This window comes from Protopterus annectens, chromosome 1.part0, assembly GCF_019279795.1.
Source record: "Protopterus annectens isolate FY-2018-M chromosome 1.part0, PAN1.0, whole genome shotgun sequence".
In the NCBI taxonomy this organism is placed as follows: Eukaryota; Metazoa; Chordata; order Ceratodontiformes; family Protopteridae; genus Protopterus; species Protopterus annectens.
This window is the reverse complement of record NC_056725.1, coordinates 1,630,902,612-1,630,920,613: the sequence shown is the minus strand read 5'-3', so window position 1 is coordinate 1,630,920,613 and position 18,002 is coordinate 1,630,902,612.

Sequence of the window (18,002 nt, the reverse complement as noted above, 5' to 3'; positions counted from 1 at the left end):
GTAGTACAATCCCATGGGTGGGGTAGCTCACTGGTCAGCCTCTCTAGGGCTACGGGATCTCTCATCACATACTCCGAACCTAGCTACGTAAACATTACTGCGACACATTCCAGGGTGTACCACAAGGCATTATGGAGGTATGTCAGTAGTCAATGGCAATACCCACATCTGCTCTGACATACGACAGTTACTCAGGAACATTACAGAACCGAGTGATGTTGGCAACATCCTGGTGGATGGGTTCAATGCTAACATTACACCCTCTCACTCCCTACAGGGCCACAATCCATGCAGGAACATTGCGGTGTCCCTGCGGTCACAACTACACAGTACTAACCTGCACTCTCTAAGGCCTGGAACACTGACTCCATGTGACTGTCCAACATCCCAGGCTGTGATTTACACAAACCTCTGAACGACATGTCTCCCCACTTGGCCACCAGATTCAGTAATAGCCTTGTATCAGACATTGTGGCCCCTGAATGGCACACAACAACAGTTATCACACTCCACACAGATGGCGCCACAATGAACGAGAGGGATTATTGCCCTATACGCCTGACTGGACTGTTCTGCAAGGCTATGGGGCACATCATCATGGAAGTCATTCACAGAGACATTGGTGGGCTCCAGTCCTTTGATGCCACCCAGGTTGGACTTGTTAGGGCCAGAGCATGGCTCCTACACCTGGTGGACTCCTTTGATACAGTTACCAGGGAAGTTGATGACGGTAAGGGGGTCCACACAGCCTACGTTGTCCTCTCATTGGCTTTCAGCACCGTTCTCCATTCTGGTATTGACAACATACACATTCACCTGCACATCGACCCCTATGTCTCAGGATGTTATGCAAAGTGGCTCACGGACAGGATCCACACAATGAGGGTAGCATACCATAGTACCTACTGTATTTCAGTTACACTTGGCGTACCACAGTCCTCAGTCATAGGGCCCCTCATGTTCGGTATATGCTTCCCTGAGGTACAGGCTAGCACAGAGGGACTTTCCCTGATTAGCTTTCCAGACAACTGCATACAAAGCACCATGATTGTTTCACCAGCTGATACTGACTTTCTCCATAAGGGTGTCACTGTGACGGATACCTGATATCAATATCATGGCCTCAAGCTGCATGACACAAGGTGCATGAACATCCCCTTTGCATTACACCAATCACCCACTGACTATCACATAGGTGGTAGTCCCCTACATACATGTCACATTGTACGTGATCGTAGTACACACGTATGTAGCACCCACTCCTTTGATAACCATATTGCCAATGTGGCGTGGATATCCTTCTACGTGGCCACCCTTATCTGTACTGGGTTTGTAGCTGGAACATAGGCACCCATTGTACCTCTGAACTCCTGACGTATACACACATTCAAGGGTACAACACCCCTTTTAGGGTGTACCTTACAGAACAGGTATGGCTTTACATACCACAACATTAACATGCCATGAGGATTATTGAGCTCTGAAGGTTGACGTATGCGGCAGAACTACGGACACCACGACTGTACACGTTTGCATACTGCATACTCAGGGGTGACCTCTGCTGAACAGACAGGGCCCATGTCCACAACAATATTCATGGATATACTCCACATAAGCGACATAAGCAAAGGCCACAGTGTGCAACATGCTCGTGGATATGTGCACACATGCAACGATGAGTGGGATGTGCTTGAGGGTTACATTCCCAAACCAGACAATCACCATGCTTTGGAACATGATTCCTATGTACATCACGCAGGGACACTCAGTAGCACTGTTCATGTGATACCTCACTTGGTGGATGGGAGACACACATGTACACCAGGGATCACTGCAGTGGCTGTACTGTGCAGAGGTGCAGGTAACACATGGCTCTGCTGTTCACAGACAGGACACTACCCTAGAGAGGTGCCGCTGGTGTAAACACTGTAGTTGGGCTTACACATAGACTTGCCAGACTGCATAGTACCCCACTATGAACCTGTGAAGCTATTCCATGTCCTTTGTGCATGGTTAATTGAGTAGCTCTTCTATTTCGATTAGCTATCATGCTGTTACAGTGTCCCGTGACTACAAGCCATATGCATCCTGTTATTGTATATTGTACATGCCAATAGACGATACCTTTGGTATGCATGATATGCCTGTTATGCTGTGTAGAATATCTGACATATCTACCTACAATACTGTACATTACATATATTTTACATATTATCCCATAATGCAAAGCATACTTGCACAGCAGGACCACCTTCGGCATGTCAATTGTCATTATATGCCCATACACATGCCTACTGTGACAGTATATCAACATATACTATCCCCTGCTATGGCACATACTTGTTGGACATACCCTACCACTGACGGCGGGTGGTATGGAATTGTTCTGTTTAAAGCCCTCATGTAGCATCCCTTGTGGTGTCTGTGATGTTTATCTTGTGGCCCACTGCAGGACACACAATTTCTACAAGCGTTACTATGCTCAGCAAGACATCACTACATAATACCTTTTCCCACTTTATGCATTGCGGGCACTTTTAATTAATACAAAACAGGCTATACATACACTAACATACTGAGTGTTCTACATACCTTGTTAGCATTCTGAACTTTCGTAACTATCTCTCTTACACTGTTTAAACAGTTCTATGGTATGAGCATACGGTTTGAATGTCTGGCAAGTCATCCTTATATACGTCGATACCTGTAACATGTGGTTTCCTGCCGCCAATTGGTGTTCCTGAGTGAATTATTACTTGCACATCAGCTGTGCAGCTACTCCATTTGCCAATTACGTGGCAACAGTGGGGTATAATTGAATTCTCCACTTGGGCATTGCCCATTTGCCCTACCTTCAGGGAAACGGCCTGTATTGTGTTTTGTTGTGTGTAATTGCAACCGCTATGTGTAGAGACACGGATATTTTGGATTCATGTCCCCTGTGGATTGTGTGTGACGGCTAGAGTATGTGGTTCTACATGTGAGTGTACCTGTCATCTCAACCGTCTGATAAGGGACTATTGCAAACAAAACCTGTAACATCGCCATTTGTTCCAATATACAACGGCTACGATTTCACATGGCGCCTTTAAAAATGTGTTTCTCACAAGGTATGTTAACACTTCTGCAGATGTAATTGAGTGACTGGATGTTTGTGCTGTAATTACAGTCTGTATTGCAATAGTTTCGTGTGTGGGGGATGTAGGTGGGTGTACGTAGCATATACAGGTTTGTGAGGCTTGCATTTACATATTCCATCACCCAAAGACTCCCTATGCTGTGGAACAAAATCCCAGTACATGTGAGGCAGAGCACCTCACTGGCCTTGTTCAAGAGAAATCTTGACCAATGGATGGGAGATCGCAGATATACCCCAGGGATTACCTCAGTGTCATTGCTCGACAGAGGCACAGCAAAATAATGGGTTTAGTTCCCCGTACTAAAGGGGTGGCGTAAGCCACAAAACAATGGGCTAGGCTTGTAAATGCCCTCGGGCAGATAGCCTAGTATGAACCTATGAACCTATGAACCTATCAGTTAGTAGACTTTTGTTATGGGCATATACATTGGGCCGTTGTTAATTGGTTTCTATATAGTATGCAGGTGAGTGTGATACTTCCATACCTCTGAAAATACAGCGATATGTAAAGGAATGTTACTAAATGACAGCTGTCCCATGTATTTCTGTCCCAGATATTTGCACTCATTGCAGTTGTGTTGGTAACTGAACCTCTTTGGCATGGGTTGCCACCTTTTCAAATGGCCATAGTGGGACACTTGCGGGACACACATCAGTGTTTACAGGCCGACATATACCCCCGGTCAGTACACAGGATAGCACATACTTTTATCCTGAATACATACTTATTTTTGTAGGACTTTGGCTACTTATCATATTGCATGTAACATTTATGTTTCTTACATACAGGCATAACTATTTAATGCAACTATTACATAATATATGGGACATAATGATGTCCTACAATCTCGGACATTTGCCCTTTTTAATGTTTTATGTCAGGACACAACTGCCCAGGGAGGGGCTGTCCCTCCTAATGTGGGACAGGTGGTACCCTTATGCCTACGGCTAGCTATAACCACACCTACCGTAATGATCTACCTCCGAGTTGGCACTAACAGACACACGATGCAGACACACACAGACACACACACACACACACATATTACAGTCACACGGAAATGCACACGGCACCCTCAACACACACATACACAGACTACGGCAATCACAAACACAGTTGAACACAGTACCTACGAGGACCGCAACACCGACAGCGGTAACTAAATGTCCCTTTATATCGTGATAATATTACTCACGGTTCTAGTGTTCCAGTACTGTGTTCTTTCAGTCTTTCAGCCTCATGGTTATGCGTGTCGATATGTGACACATTCAATAGTTGGCGGTATCCTATTTATTTGTACCTCCATGGTTGTGTACATGTCGTTGACCTATCTATATATTTGCAGATATCGGTGAATCCGTATATATCAACATATATCTCTCTATCACCCTTTCTATCTGTATTATATGTAGATATATATATATATATATATATATATATATATATATATATATATATATATCTGACAGAGAGAGTGACAGGCAGAATACACCTTTCATTGTGTACTTGTCGGTGTATACTGTTTCCTGGACTCCGCACGTTTGTGTTTGAACCTGTCACATTACACACCTGCCGTAGGTACATCTTGGCTACCATAGTGTTAGGTGATTGTGTACATGATTGCGTGTTCTACTCCTGGCAGTGGTCTTTTTACCCTTCAGAGCAGGCACTATTAGTACAGGGGTGAATAATGCTGGTTTCACCTGTTCTGGACATCATTGACCGTGATCTGTGCGATATTCAGAGAAGCTTAGCCCTGTTTCGTGCATATCTGTATAGTCATATTTAAACGACGTTTACCAGCACTGGGCAACACATATTCCCGCTAACGTGTGCTAAACATGATCTGATGACCTGCATCTGACATGCATTATTCGTGCCTTCGGGATTACGTTACATCCCTTGCAGGACGTGGGAAAGGGAACATGCACGACGGTCACTGCATTTACCACTTGGGCATCTGGGATTTGTACACGTGTTATGGCATTTTGTATGTGGACTATACTACGGCTGTTACTCCATACTGTAATCACATGGGTAACTCAGTTAGTTTACATATGGATGAGTCCTATTAATGGCATGTCCCTGTGATGTTTAATGGATGTGCTCCAGCATTGGGTATGTATATCACAGTGAGCCACACACTATAATGTGCTACACCTTCAAACAACCATAGGTGGAGCATGCTGGGGTGACAGATACCTGTCATGGGTACACCCCATGCCTTGACACGATGTCCATGATTACATTATGTGGAGCCCCTCATTAACGCACCAGGGAATCCATGCAGAGTGTGTGGAGAACAGTGATTACACACATGGGATCCCGCAATTGCCTCTGCTCCACTGAGCGACAGTTGGTTACTCGATGTTGTGGCGACAGCAGACACTGTTTGCCTCGACTGGTGTATGGCCTCTGACAATTGGGCATGTACCTACCGATGTACCTAGGAACCTATACACACAGTAACAACATATGCTGATAGGTGCGTGTACTGTTCAGGTGTTGACATTCCTTGTTCCAATAGCTGTTGTGTGTACAATGGTTGAGGGCTGCCTATGTAGGATTCACATAGTAGCCCACCTATACATTACAATTTACAGGTGGTCATGTTTGTGTGCCATCCATTTTACTGTGTGTGCAGGTGGAGAGGTGTGTCAGTCCGTAGGGGCCTACACTGTCAGAGTATGTGCTATACGTTCCCTCTTTGCCAAGGGATAGGCATATTGGGCATGCCTCTGTCTGCCTGGGGCTGGCACAGGGTGTTCATGGTCTGAATCCCTCTGTGTCTGTAATGGCCTTGGCAATTGCGGTGGGCTATGAGGGCCTTCACCATTTTGTCCCTGCTGCAGCTGTTTCCGCAGGATCATATTATGTAGCATGGCAAATACTAAGAAGATGTGGGCACATGTGCCTGGAGAGTACTGCAAGGCTCCACCAGTTGTGTCCAAGCAACAGAACCGTGATTTCAGCATCCCGAACACACGCTCTATGATGATTCTGGTTTGTGCGTGTGCCTCATTATGGTGTTCTTGCATGGGTGTGTGTGCATTTCTGATGGGAGTCATCATCCACGGCTCCAGTGCATAGCCAGCATCCCCCACAAGGTGGCCATGTGGGATGTCCCCCCTGACAAATACCTGATACAGCTGTGAGGCATGCCAGATATGGGAGTCATGGTAGCTTCCACGGCTGCCAGCACACACATCCATGATAATGCCCTGGGCATTGCACACGACCTGGCAGTTGGAGTGGAATCCCTTGTGGTTTATGTAGCGCCTACCATGCTCACCGGGTGGTGACTTGATATGTATGTGCGTGCAGTCTATCGCATCCAGTACCTCCGGGTAGTGTGCCACATGGTGGAAGTGACGCATATTGCTGGCCAACTCCTCCTGAGTTCGGGGGAAGTATATATGCTCATTGGCATGTGGTAACATGGCATCCAGGAACTGGTGTAGTACCCTGGATGCTGATGCCTGTGAGATCCCCATTATATCTCCAGTTGGCCTTTTAAAGGTACCTGTGGCTAGTATTCGCAAGCTTACACATACCTTCATGTCCACTGGGATGGGTTCCCCTCTGTTGTTTCTGGATCTTAGGCGTGGCCGGCACAGCTCAACTATTTGCTGTAAGATGTCCCTGTCCACCCTGTAACGCTCTACTATCTCCAGATCATGTAGCCCCTGGTAGGTTACCCTTGGTCTGAACACTCTTCTCCTCCTCCGGGGCCTGCGGTGGTTGTCAGCATCATCCTCCACAACACCGTCAGTCTTTAACACATGGTGATGAATCACAGCTATGGCAGCTCCCAACATGTACATTTTAAAAGTTCCCCGTGTGTTTACACCTATGGTGCAATGTTTGGGAATACACAGGTGTGTGTAGGGTGCTTTCATACTTTATACTATTGTGCTGTGAACACCGATGATGTCATAGAGTGTGTATGTATGATCATAGCTACAGGGTATCTTATGTGTTTTACTACAGGAACTACTATTGTGGTGCCTTTGGTGTTGAATTACATTTGGCTGCCGTGGATTACCTCTTGCCCTTCCCTTTACATTTCTTCACGTTTCACCTACCATTTTCTGGCATGCATCCAGCAGCCTGCTTTCATTTGTACTTTCCTAGACCTGGCTTATCTTGCGTAATGTGTTCTACTGCCGATCTACTGTAGGTTTGCTTTGCTCTGCTATGACAGTTCTCCTTTCTTTGCAATCCAACACCTCCCCCCTATCCTGTTTTGCAGGTTTCTGCGAGCAGACTTGTCAGCTGCCGTCGATTGCCCGCTGTGAGTTAATAGGTGTTAATTGCGCAGTTGTACTCCAGTTACCCTACTGCAGCATTTCCTTCTTTTCTTTCCCTGACCTTCCTGTTTGTGGTATGGTGCGCGGTGCGTGCATCTGCTTACCGGGTTTAGGGCATGTTTTCATCCCTGTACACATGCGCTTTCGGGCACCATATGTGCTCTCAGCTAAACAATGCTATACCTACCTCCCCACACCTGTCCTGCGGCTTTGCTTAGCAATGGTCAGGCCAGATTTGCATTGCTCCAATGTGCTTACAGCTACGGTGGCACACCTCACTGCTGATGTCATGTATACCTCTGAGCCACTCCTCGGTGTTGTAGCGCTGCGCCGTATGGTACATCCTTAATCCGGCGGGACGTTTGTGATTCAGTATTACCTGCCTCATTTGCATGGCATTGACTACTAATTCATAGTTACCGTGCCAAACACTGTCACAGACCCTTAGCAACCCTTGCAGCTTGGTTGTGGTGTACCATGCATACCATTGAGTATTATGGTGAAATCCTGATTTGTATTACATTGCGATTTTATGACATTTGTATATATTTTCTTTGTGTTCCTGTTTGCGCATACATGCCCTGCGGTTGTACTTTGCGTTACTGTGGACATGACATTAAATGTTGTTTTTTAGGTGTTGTGCATCTTTTCATATGCCATTGGCTGTATATTTAGCCATTGGCATATGTTAACTTTGTAATACATGAGTCTGGTCCGCTTTCATAGCTCCGATGTTCTGTTTGGAAAAATGTAAACCGTGTTTTTTGGTGTACATTTCCGGGCTTACACTACACCTGCACCACTTCATGAATCGCTATGTACCTTCATTTGCATGATGCGGCACTGTGCATGGGGTTATTAGCATACCTAAGCCGGGGGCTGCGCAGTTCTGGCGTACGCCGGTAGTGCACGTGGAATTGGATCGTACCTGAATCTCTTGGCAGCCATATTTGGCATTATACCGCCTACGCTACACCTGCACCTGGCGCAAGCTTCATGAATCCTGGGGCCAATCTCAAAGAGTGTGTGTGTCAGTTACTTGGAGCAGGAGCACAGAGCACTGGTTTCACAAAGAGGGTAGCAGGGGACTTAGCTTGGAACACTCTGCTGAGGACTCAACTATACAGCTGTTCCAATGAGGAGTCTTATTGTGGGCCTGGGGAGAGAGATGGAAACCCAGCCTCTGGACTGGGTGTGTTCCTTGTGTGCTCTCAAGGGAAATTGCACTTGGTGCAGAGAACTGCATCTGAAAATACTGTGTGTATCCATTTTTGTTCCAAATGAATGTCCCTCAGTGGTGTCTGTGGTGAGGATTAAGGCTCCTTGATTACTGGCCCAGAGGAGGGATGTCACACAAACCTGTTCTTGGAGAAGGATATAAACAGCTGATCTGAAATTCTTAGTGTGATGGAGTTAGAATTTGAGTTGTCTGTGGACATCTAAGGTATGTAGAGTATGTTCTCCCATGTTGGTTAAATTTGGAAAGAAAACTGGTGAATCAAGCTGTTGCTTCAAGTTAGATTCTAAAGCTACTTTGAGAAGACACAAAAGGTTTGTTCTCAGTGACACCCTGTTTTGTGAAAAATAAGGAAAGGAGATTTATAAGGGCATGCATATTATTCTGACACACATTTTGCAGGTGTAATGGCAACCAGAAAAATTATTTTCCATGAAAAAAGAAGTTATGTTCTTACCATAACATTCCATCTGTGTTGCAGATCTTCATTCATTCCTTACTGATGGGTTTTGGTTCTGTCCTCAGAACCGGCTCAGCCAATACACAAGCTCGTGCCAGCCAAAACACTCTCGAGCTAAGTCATACCCATAGTGCTTCTCTGCTTCTTTCTTCAGATCGAGTTTGCCCGTAAGAAATAGAGGCAATGGAGGCTCTATCTGAGCAAATGCCCTATCAGGTAGACAAGATGGAAAACGATCCCCCAGGAGTCTTCAGGCAGGGGTTAGGAGGGTGAGATATAATGAATGAATGAAGATCTACAACACAGATGGAACGTTATGGTAAGAACATAACTTCTTTATCTGATGTTATAAATCTTCATTCATTCCTTACTGATGAGACAGAGTCCCCAGCTACTTTATGTCCTGGGAGGCCCTAAGGAAGGATATTCCTGAGCACAATTGAGCCAAAGGATGCTCTTCCCCTGGAGGCCATATCCAATTTGTAATGTGTGATAAAGGTATGTGGGGTTGTCCAATTGGCTGCTGTGCAGATGTCATCCATAGAGGCACTGGAATGAAATGCTACTGAAGTGGACACTGACCTGGTAGAGTGAGCCTTGACTCTAGTAGGTAAAGTTAATTTGTTCTGTTGATAGATAAAGGTAATGCAATCTCTTAGCCATTTTGACAAGGTGACTTTGGAAACAGCCTTGCACAGTTTGGGGCCTGAAAAGGATATGAACAGCTGGTCCGACTTTCTGAAAGATTTAGTTCTGTTTAAGTAAAAACGCTGCTGTATTCACCTTTGTTAGAAAAGTTTGGGAAAAAGACTGGTAAATCAGTGGAATGATTGAGATTTGAATTCAGGATAACTTTGGGCAAGAAGGAAGAGTTAGTTCGAAGTGATACTCTCTCATTACGGAAATTAAATAGGGGCGATTAACACACAAAGCTTGTAACTCTGATATTCTCCAGGCTGAGGTGATGGCTACCAGGAATAAGGTTTTCCAGGATAAAATCTTTATGTCACATGTGGCAGAAGATTCGAAGGGTGAACAAGTCAGGGTTTGTAAGACCAGAATCAAATTCCAAGGTTCAGTAGGATTTTTAATAGGAAGTCTCAGGTGCAGAAATTCTTTCATGAAGGTTTTGCAAAGATGATGGGAGCATTAATGAAGAATCATTAAAGCCATCATGAAAACTAGTGAGATCTGCTAAGTGAAATGTAATAGTAGGGGCTGTGTCTCCTGATTGGAGTAGAGTCAACAGGTATTCTAAGACCTTATGGACCAGGATTGAGAATGGGTCTAGTCCTTGTTCTTTAGCCCAGATTACAAACCTGGCCGGTTTGCTATGCTAGAGTTTCCTGGTGGAGGGTTTATGAGAAGCCAGAATTATCTTTTGCACTGGGGAAGATAGGTTCATCTGCCTGGTAATCAGCGGAAGCAGTCAGCTTGAGACTCTGAAGGTTGTGATGGACCAGCCCCTGTGGGTGAGATAGGAGCCCCAGGGTTAGATCCAGGGTCCAAGGGCAGTGGACCAAGTGAGGCCATAGAAAGAGGAACCAAACTTGACAGGGCCAATAGGGCACAATGAGGATTACCTTGCTTCTCAACCATTGCGCTTTCTTCAAGAACTGTGGAATGAGGGGAAAAGGGAAAAAGGCATACAGTAGCCCCTTGGGCCAGTCGTGTATCAGAGCATCTCTCAGTGACTCCCCCTGTGGGGATCAGAGCAAAGAAGCTTCCGCATTTGTGGTTCAAGGGAGAAGCAAAGAGGTCCCAGCAAGGCTGTCTCCAACGACAAAATATTTGTGTCATTACTACAGGATTGAGAGACCACTCATGAGGCATCAGAATGTTTCTGCTCAGTTTGTCTGCAATCATATTGGAGTCCAAGGGAATGTGCATTGCTAAGAGAAAGAGGTTGGAAGCTATCACCTGTTGCCACACTCTCAGGGCTTCCCGTCATATGGGTAGGAGTTGGCTCCTCCTTGCTTGCTGATGTACAAGACTAATGACATATTGTCTGATTGGATAGCAATTGTTCCCAGTGGAAGGGTTGTTTGGAATGCTTGCAAAGGTAGGAGCACCACCCTCAGTTCTAGGACATTGATATGCAGCCTGGCATCTAAGGGGGACCAAGTGCCTTGGACGGTCTTTCCCTGAAAATACCCCCCATCCCATCAAGGAAGCGTCCGTGGTCACTATGGCTTTGGGTTGGGGTGGAAGGATGACACTATAACTCCTCTCTGGCTTCATCCACCAATTTAGATCTTGTTTGCATTGGTTTGTTATGCGGACTGGGTAATACATCAGGTGTGTTAAAAAAGACCATTGAGATGCTAGTAGCCATTGAAGCAGTCTCATATGGAATCTTGCTAGTGGAACCAGCGTGATTGTAGCCACCATAGAGCCCAGGAGTTGTAGGAACAGTCAAGCTGGGACATGATTTTGAGAGAATATTATTTGAAGTTCAGACCTCAATCTTAGTAGCTGTGATGAGGTAAAGCGACTTGGCAGGATATTGTGCCGAATAGTGCTCCAATGAATTCTAAGCTTTGAGTTGGTACCAGCTTTGATTTTCCTGTGTTTATTGAGATCCCTAACTTTCCTGTCAGATGTTGAGTGTATGATATGGCTTGAAGCAGTAGACTCCTGGTTGGAGTGGTAAGGACCCAATTGTCTATATATGGAAACATGTGCAATTCTTGTAGTCTCAGGTGAGCTACTACTGCTGCCATACATTGGGTGAAAATGCTGGGGGCTGTGGAGAGACCGAAGGGCAGTACTCAAAATTGGTAATGACTGGCTCCCAGCCAAAAGCAGAGGTATCTTCTGGATCATTTGTCCATTTTATGTGCTAATAAACATCCTCAAGATCTGTAGAGCACATCCAGTAATCCTTCTCCAGAAATGGAAGAATGGACTGAACTGTAACCATCTGGAATTTTGCTTGTCTAATGAACTGGTTCAGTACACTGAGATCCAAAATTGGTCTCCAGTCCCCTGTCTTTTTTAACACTAAAAATAACCTTGAGTAAAATCCGGATAATGTTTGGTCTAGTGGGACTGGTTGGATTACTCTTTTTCTTAGCAGTTTTAGAGCTCCTAGTGTGGCTGCATCCCTCTAACTAGGTGGAATGTCAGGGATTCACCTTAGTGGCCTGGGGTAAAGATTGAAGGAGATATGATAACCTCTGCTCATTGTCTTCTGCACCCAGGAATCTAATGTTATTGATTGCCAGGCCAAGAGGTGCAGAGAAAAACTTCCCCCGACTGCTTCCAGAGGTAAGCAATCAGGCCGTTCTTCAGGAGCGCTGATAGGATTGACCAGAGAAGGAATCCCTGGAGCCCTGGTTTCATGGGCCCCCCTCTGCCATGGGAGGGGCATCTTTCTGATGAGCCCCCCCTCTGCTCTGGGGAGATTGCTCACCATGTGTGTTGCGGAAAGGCCCTTAGGATTTTTTGAACCACATCTTTCTGCCTCTCTGATTCCTGGTGTAGGATCACTGAGGGGTAGAAAAGCATATGCCCACAGCATATAGTGTCTTTCCATCCTTCTCACATCTGGCTAATGTGTCTTTACCTTTTGGGCCAGATGAGGAAGATTCATCAACAGCAGCATTGACGAAGGAAGACTTGAAGGGGTTCGAAAAGTCACTTAAGTGGATCCAGGTGTGACATCTCATGACAAGGCCTGAACTGGCTGCTCTGGCTGCCCCATTGGTTGTATGGGCGATCAACCACATGGAGGAGTTGGAAATGGACTCTAGGATGGCAAGCTGAGAGGCGACTTTATCCCGCACCTCTTCAGGCAATAGCCCTGCCATAGTACCAGAAAGGTCTGTAATCATGTCCCTTTGGAGATGTGTAAAATGTGTCAGATAGTTCAGTGACCGCAAAGCAAAGGTTGCTGAAGTGTAAGTCCCCTTCCCTGCTCTGTCTATCATCCAGGACTCCCTGTTTGGAGGATGAACAGTCGAACTTTCTTCTGCAAGTTCTTTCTTTGCGGCCACCATCACAACCATGGAATCTACTGTCAAACCTTTGGACCAGTGAGGGTGGTCTTGTGGTGGAGAAAGGAATTTATCAGACCTTCCGGGAATCAGCTCAACGGTGTCAGGAGCCTTCCAGGCACACTGCATGATGAGCTTTATCAACTCATCTGCAGGTGGAGACATCCAGGAGCTAGAGGGTCGAGAACGGAATGCTTGCAAGAATACACATTCCTCAGTAGAAGGGTTGATGGGCTTCCAGTCACCCCTCTGATGAATGAGACATCTTCAGGGGGTGACCCTTCTCCCTCATCGAAATATGTATCTTCGGTGACGGATTCCTCAGGGGAATCAATGTGCTTCCTCCTGCACGTACTGTTTCAGGGGGGCTCCTCAGTGGGATCTTCTGAGGAGGACTCCGAAGAGCAGGTGCCCTGGAGTAGGGTTTCCTGCTGCTCCCAAGCCTGATGTCCCTGCATAGTGGGCTGTGTCAGCTGCATACCAGAGTAAAAGGAAAAGTCATGATCTGACACTGGAGGTGGCAACTGCATGCTTGTGGAAGCAAGACCCCCCTCCATCACCTGGAAGGCAGGCCCACCTGAAGAGGGATAGGAGCCTAGAACCAAGAAGGACAACCTCGGGACCGGGTCACACCCCACTCCGATGAGCCCGCTTCCAGGATAGGAACCCCAAGAGGTCTAGGAGTTGCCGAAACAACCAGAACCATAGATGGTGCCATAGAAAATACTGGTGCCGAAGTAGGGCTCATGGTGCCAACAGGCCAGTCACGATCCTGAGGATGGATTGGCTCCAAATGGATCGAAGTCCAAAGGGTAGGGTCCTGAACTGTGGAAGGTAACATCACAGGAACCGAAGAAGTAGGCAATGGGATAGACATCAGTACTGAGGGCTCCAAAGCCTGAGAAGAGGTTGAAGGAGGATATGTCAGAGTATGTGCAGAAAAATTAGAAGTTATGTACTCAGCATAACGTTCCATCTGAGTAGGTACTTCATTTGTCTGCAACCTGTGGGTCACGGATCTGACCTCGGATCCGACCGGCAGCTTTCCAAGCTTCAAGATCCAAGCTCCTAGCTCCTCCCCTCTACCCATAATCCCCTGTCACCATCACACTACCTCAGATCGGTTTTGCTGTATCACCTGATAAACCTGTAATAAACAGGTTCAGTTATTCTCAAAGAATCATAAATGATCCTAAAAACCCAATACAGGTTAGGGGGATGGCAGGGGGGATGGTTGCAGACAAATGAAGTACCTACTCAAATGGAATGTTATGGTGAGTACATAACTTCTAAATCTGAAGTAGTTACTTCATTTGTTCTGCAACCTGTGGGACAGAGTCCCCAGCTACCTAAACAAAAAAACCTGGGTGGCCTATGGAAGAATATTCCGAAGCACCGTGGAGCCAAAGGACGCCCTGCTTCTAGATATCATGTCCAGCTTATAATGAGAAATAAACGTATGAGCAGAAGACCAGATGGCTGCTGAATATATGTCATCCAACGGCATCCTGGACCAGAAGGCTGCAGAAGTTGCGATGGACCGTGTGGAATGTGCACGAATTTTTAATGGAGTTGTTTTGCCCGATGCCTTGTAAGCCTGAGAAATACATTGACAAATCCAATTAGCCAGTGTCACTTTGGAGATAGGTTTCCCCATGGATGGAGGAGCAAAGGACATGAACAGTTGATCAGCCTTACAACGCCTTTTGGTCCTGTGCAGGTAAAAACGCAACTGTCTATGTACATCTAGTGTATGCAACATGTATTCTCCCTTATTTTGAAAATTCTTGAAAAACACTGACAGATTGATAGTCTGATTGATATTTGCCACAGATGCCAGTTTTGGTAAAAAAGACGGGTTAGTCCTGAGAGGTAGGGAGGTTTCATACACAAAGCTTGGAGCGCTGAAACCCTTTTAGCAGAAGTTATGGCTACCAAGAATGCTGTTTTCCAGGACAGAAATTTAAGAGGTACAGAAGCTGCAGGTTCAAAAGGAGGTTTCGTTAAGGCTTGCAGAACAAAGATTAAGTCCCAAGGGGGAGTCACGGATTTCACAGGTGGCTTGAGAAGGAAAACGCCACGCAAGAATGTCTTACACAATTTTGTAGACGCTAAGGATCCTAATCCATCTCCCACATGAAAATGGGATATTGCTGCCAACTGTACTTTCACCGTTGATGCACTGGCCCCTTGTTGAAAAATCATGGACAAAAAATCCAAGACTGTAGGAATCGGAACAGTAAAAGGTTTGAGACCCTGGCTGTTAGCCCGGATAAAAAATCGTTTCCACTTGCTATTATAGATTTTCCTGGTGAACGGTTTATGAGCCGCTACCAGAATAGTTTTCACTGGTGACGAGATGCCGGGAGTCCTTGCCATTAGTGGACCTGGATCAACCAAGCCACGGGCTTGAGGTTTACCAGGTTCGGTGTTGGGCACCCTGCTGGGTGCGAGATCAGATCTGGAATGGGATCCAGGATTAAAGGGGAGGAGAGACTGTGAGACCGCAGGTATGGAAACCAGATTTGACGAGGCCAGAATGGGGCTATGAGGATAATTTTGCTCCCCAACCGTGCGGCTTTCTGAATGAACTTTGCCATGAGCGGAAGCGGGGGATAAGCATAGAGTAGACCGGGAAGCCAAGCATGAATCAGAGCATCTCTGGGGCTCTCCCCTTCTGGGGGAAGAATTGCAAAGAACTCGCTGCATTTTGTGTTTTGGGGAGTAGCAAAGAGATCGCAGCGAGGCCAACCCCACTTGTGGAAAATCTTCTTCGCAACTTTCGGATTGAGAGACCACTTGTAAGGGCTGAGAATTACTCGACTCAATTTGTCTGCCAGTTTGTTGGATCGTCCCGGAATGTGCGTTGCTATCAGAAAGCGGTTGGTGGATATCGCCCATTCCCAAACTCTCATGGCTTCTCAACAAAGAGGGTAGGATTTGGTTCCCCCTTGTTTGTTTATATACCAGACCACTGACATATTGTCGGTCTGTATTGCAATCGTTCCTAGAGGTAGAAGGTCTTGGAGAGCCTGCAACGCTAGAAGCACCGCCCTCATCTCCAGAACATTTATGTGCAAGGCGGTCTCCGACAAGGTCCACGTACCTTGGACGGTTATGCCCAAACAATGCCCTCCCCACCCTAGGCGAGAAGCATCCGTGGTTAACGTGGCCTGGGGAGGGGGAGGCACAAAAGGTCTCTCTTGCCTGAGTTATGGGGAGTGAAGCCACCAAAGGAGGGATTCCCTGCAAACCCTGCTCAGGGGGATGGGAGTATTCAATGGATGGTGTAACAGTGACCATTGAACTAGGAGTGTTCACTGTAATATGCGCATCCTTAGGCGAGCATGGAGAGAGAGACCGATAGCCGCTGCCATCGAGCCTAGTGCTCTCAGGACTAACTCCTCCGGCGGAGCTTTGGTGCGAAGAAGAGCCAAAACTTGGAGTGAGAGGCTGGACAGACTGTCCGAGGTCAAGAAGGCCTGAGAAGCTCGGGAATCTAGTCTGGCTCCTATGAAATCTAATACTTGCACAGGATGAAGAAAAGACTTCGGTATGTTGACTGAAATGCCCAAACTGTCAGCAAGGGACAGAACATAGTCCCTCGTGATACAAAGTTGATGCCTGTTGGTTGCTATGAGGAGCCAGTCGTCTAGGTACGGAAAGACCCTTATGCCCTGAAGCCTCAGGTGGGCCGCAACCACTGCCATGACTTTGGTGAACACCCTGGGGGCTGAGGTGAGTCCGAACGGAAGGACCCTGAACTGGTAATGACTGGCCCCTAGCCGGAAGCGGAGGAACCTCCTGGACCGTCTGTCCATTAGAATGTGGTAGTACGCGTCCTTGAGGTCTATCGAGCACATCCAGTCATTCTCCTGCAGTAAGGGGAGAATAGATTGTAGAGTGACCATCCGGAACTTTTCTTTGGGGACAAACATGTTCAGGGCGGACAAGTCTAGAATGGGCCTGAGGTCCCCCGTCTTTTTTGGCACCAAAAAGAACCTTGAGTAGTAGCCCGATCCGGATTGGTCTGGCGGGACCCGCTGGATGGCTCTTTTTTCTAACAAATTTGAAATCTCTACGGTTGACGCCTCTCTTTGGGTGGGACATCGGGGAGGCGACCACCTGAGGGAGGACAAAATAGGAAGGGAATTTTGTAGCCTCTGGATATAATTCGGAGCACCCATCGATCTTTCGTGATGGGCTCCCACATTGACAGGTGCTTTGTTAAACACCCCCCCGACTGCCTCCAGAGCTGGACAGTCGGGTAAGCCCTCAGGGCTGCTGCGCGGGTCTCTCGGAGAAAGGCTCCCTATACCCGAAGTTACGCGGTCCCCCTCTGCCTCTGGGCCGGTGTCCACCATGCCCCCCTCTGCTTCTGAAGGGCGCGGAGTCCGAAGCTGGATAGGATTTCTGAGACTTACGGAACCACAGCTTCTTTTGCCCCCTCTGATTCCTTGAGAAGGAACGTTGGGGGCTCGAGAAGCGGACTCCGACAGCAGACAGTGTCTTCCCGTCCTTCTCGCTTTGGACTAGTGTATCCCGGACGGTCTTGCCAAAAAGCGAAGAGCCGTCGAAGGGTGCGTTCGCGAAGGACGCCTTGAAAGGTTCTACGTAATTACAAAGGTGGAGCCAGGCGTGACGTCGCAAGACAACACCTGCCCTGCTGGCCTTTGCGGCTCCCTCTGTAGCATAAGACAGTAGCCGCATGGACGTATTTGAGATGGACTTAAGAGTGGCCATACGGGTCGAGAACACGGTCTTGTCCTCGACCGATATGGACTCTGGTGGAGCTGCAGTGTATTCCTTAATCAAATCCCGTTGCAGCCTGATGACATGCGCCATATAATTCAGCAC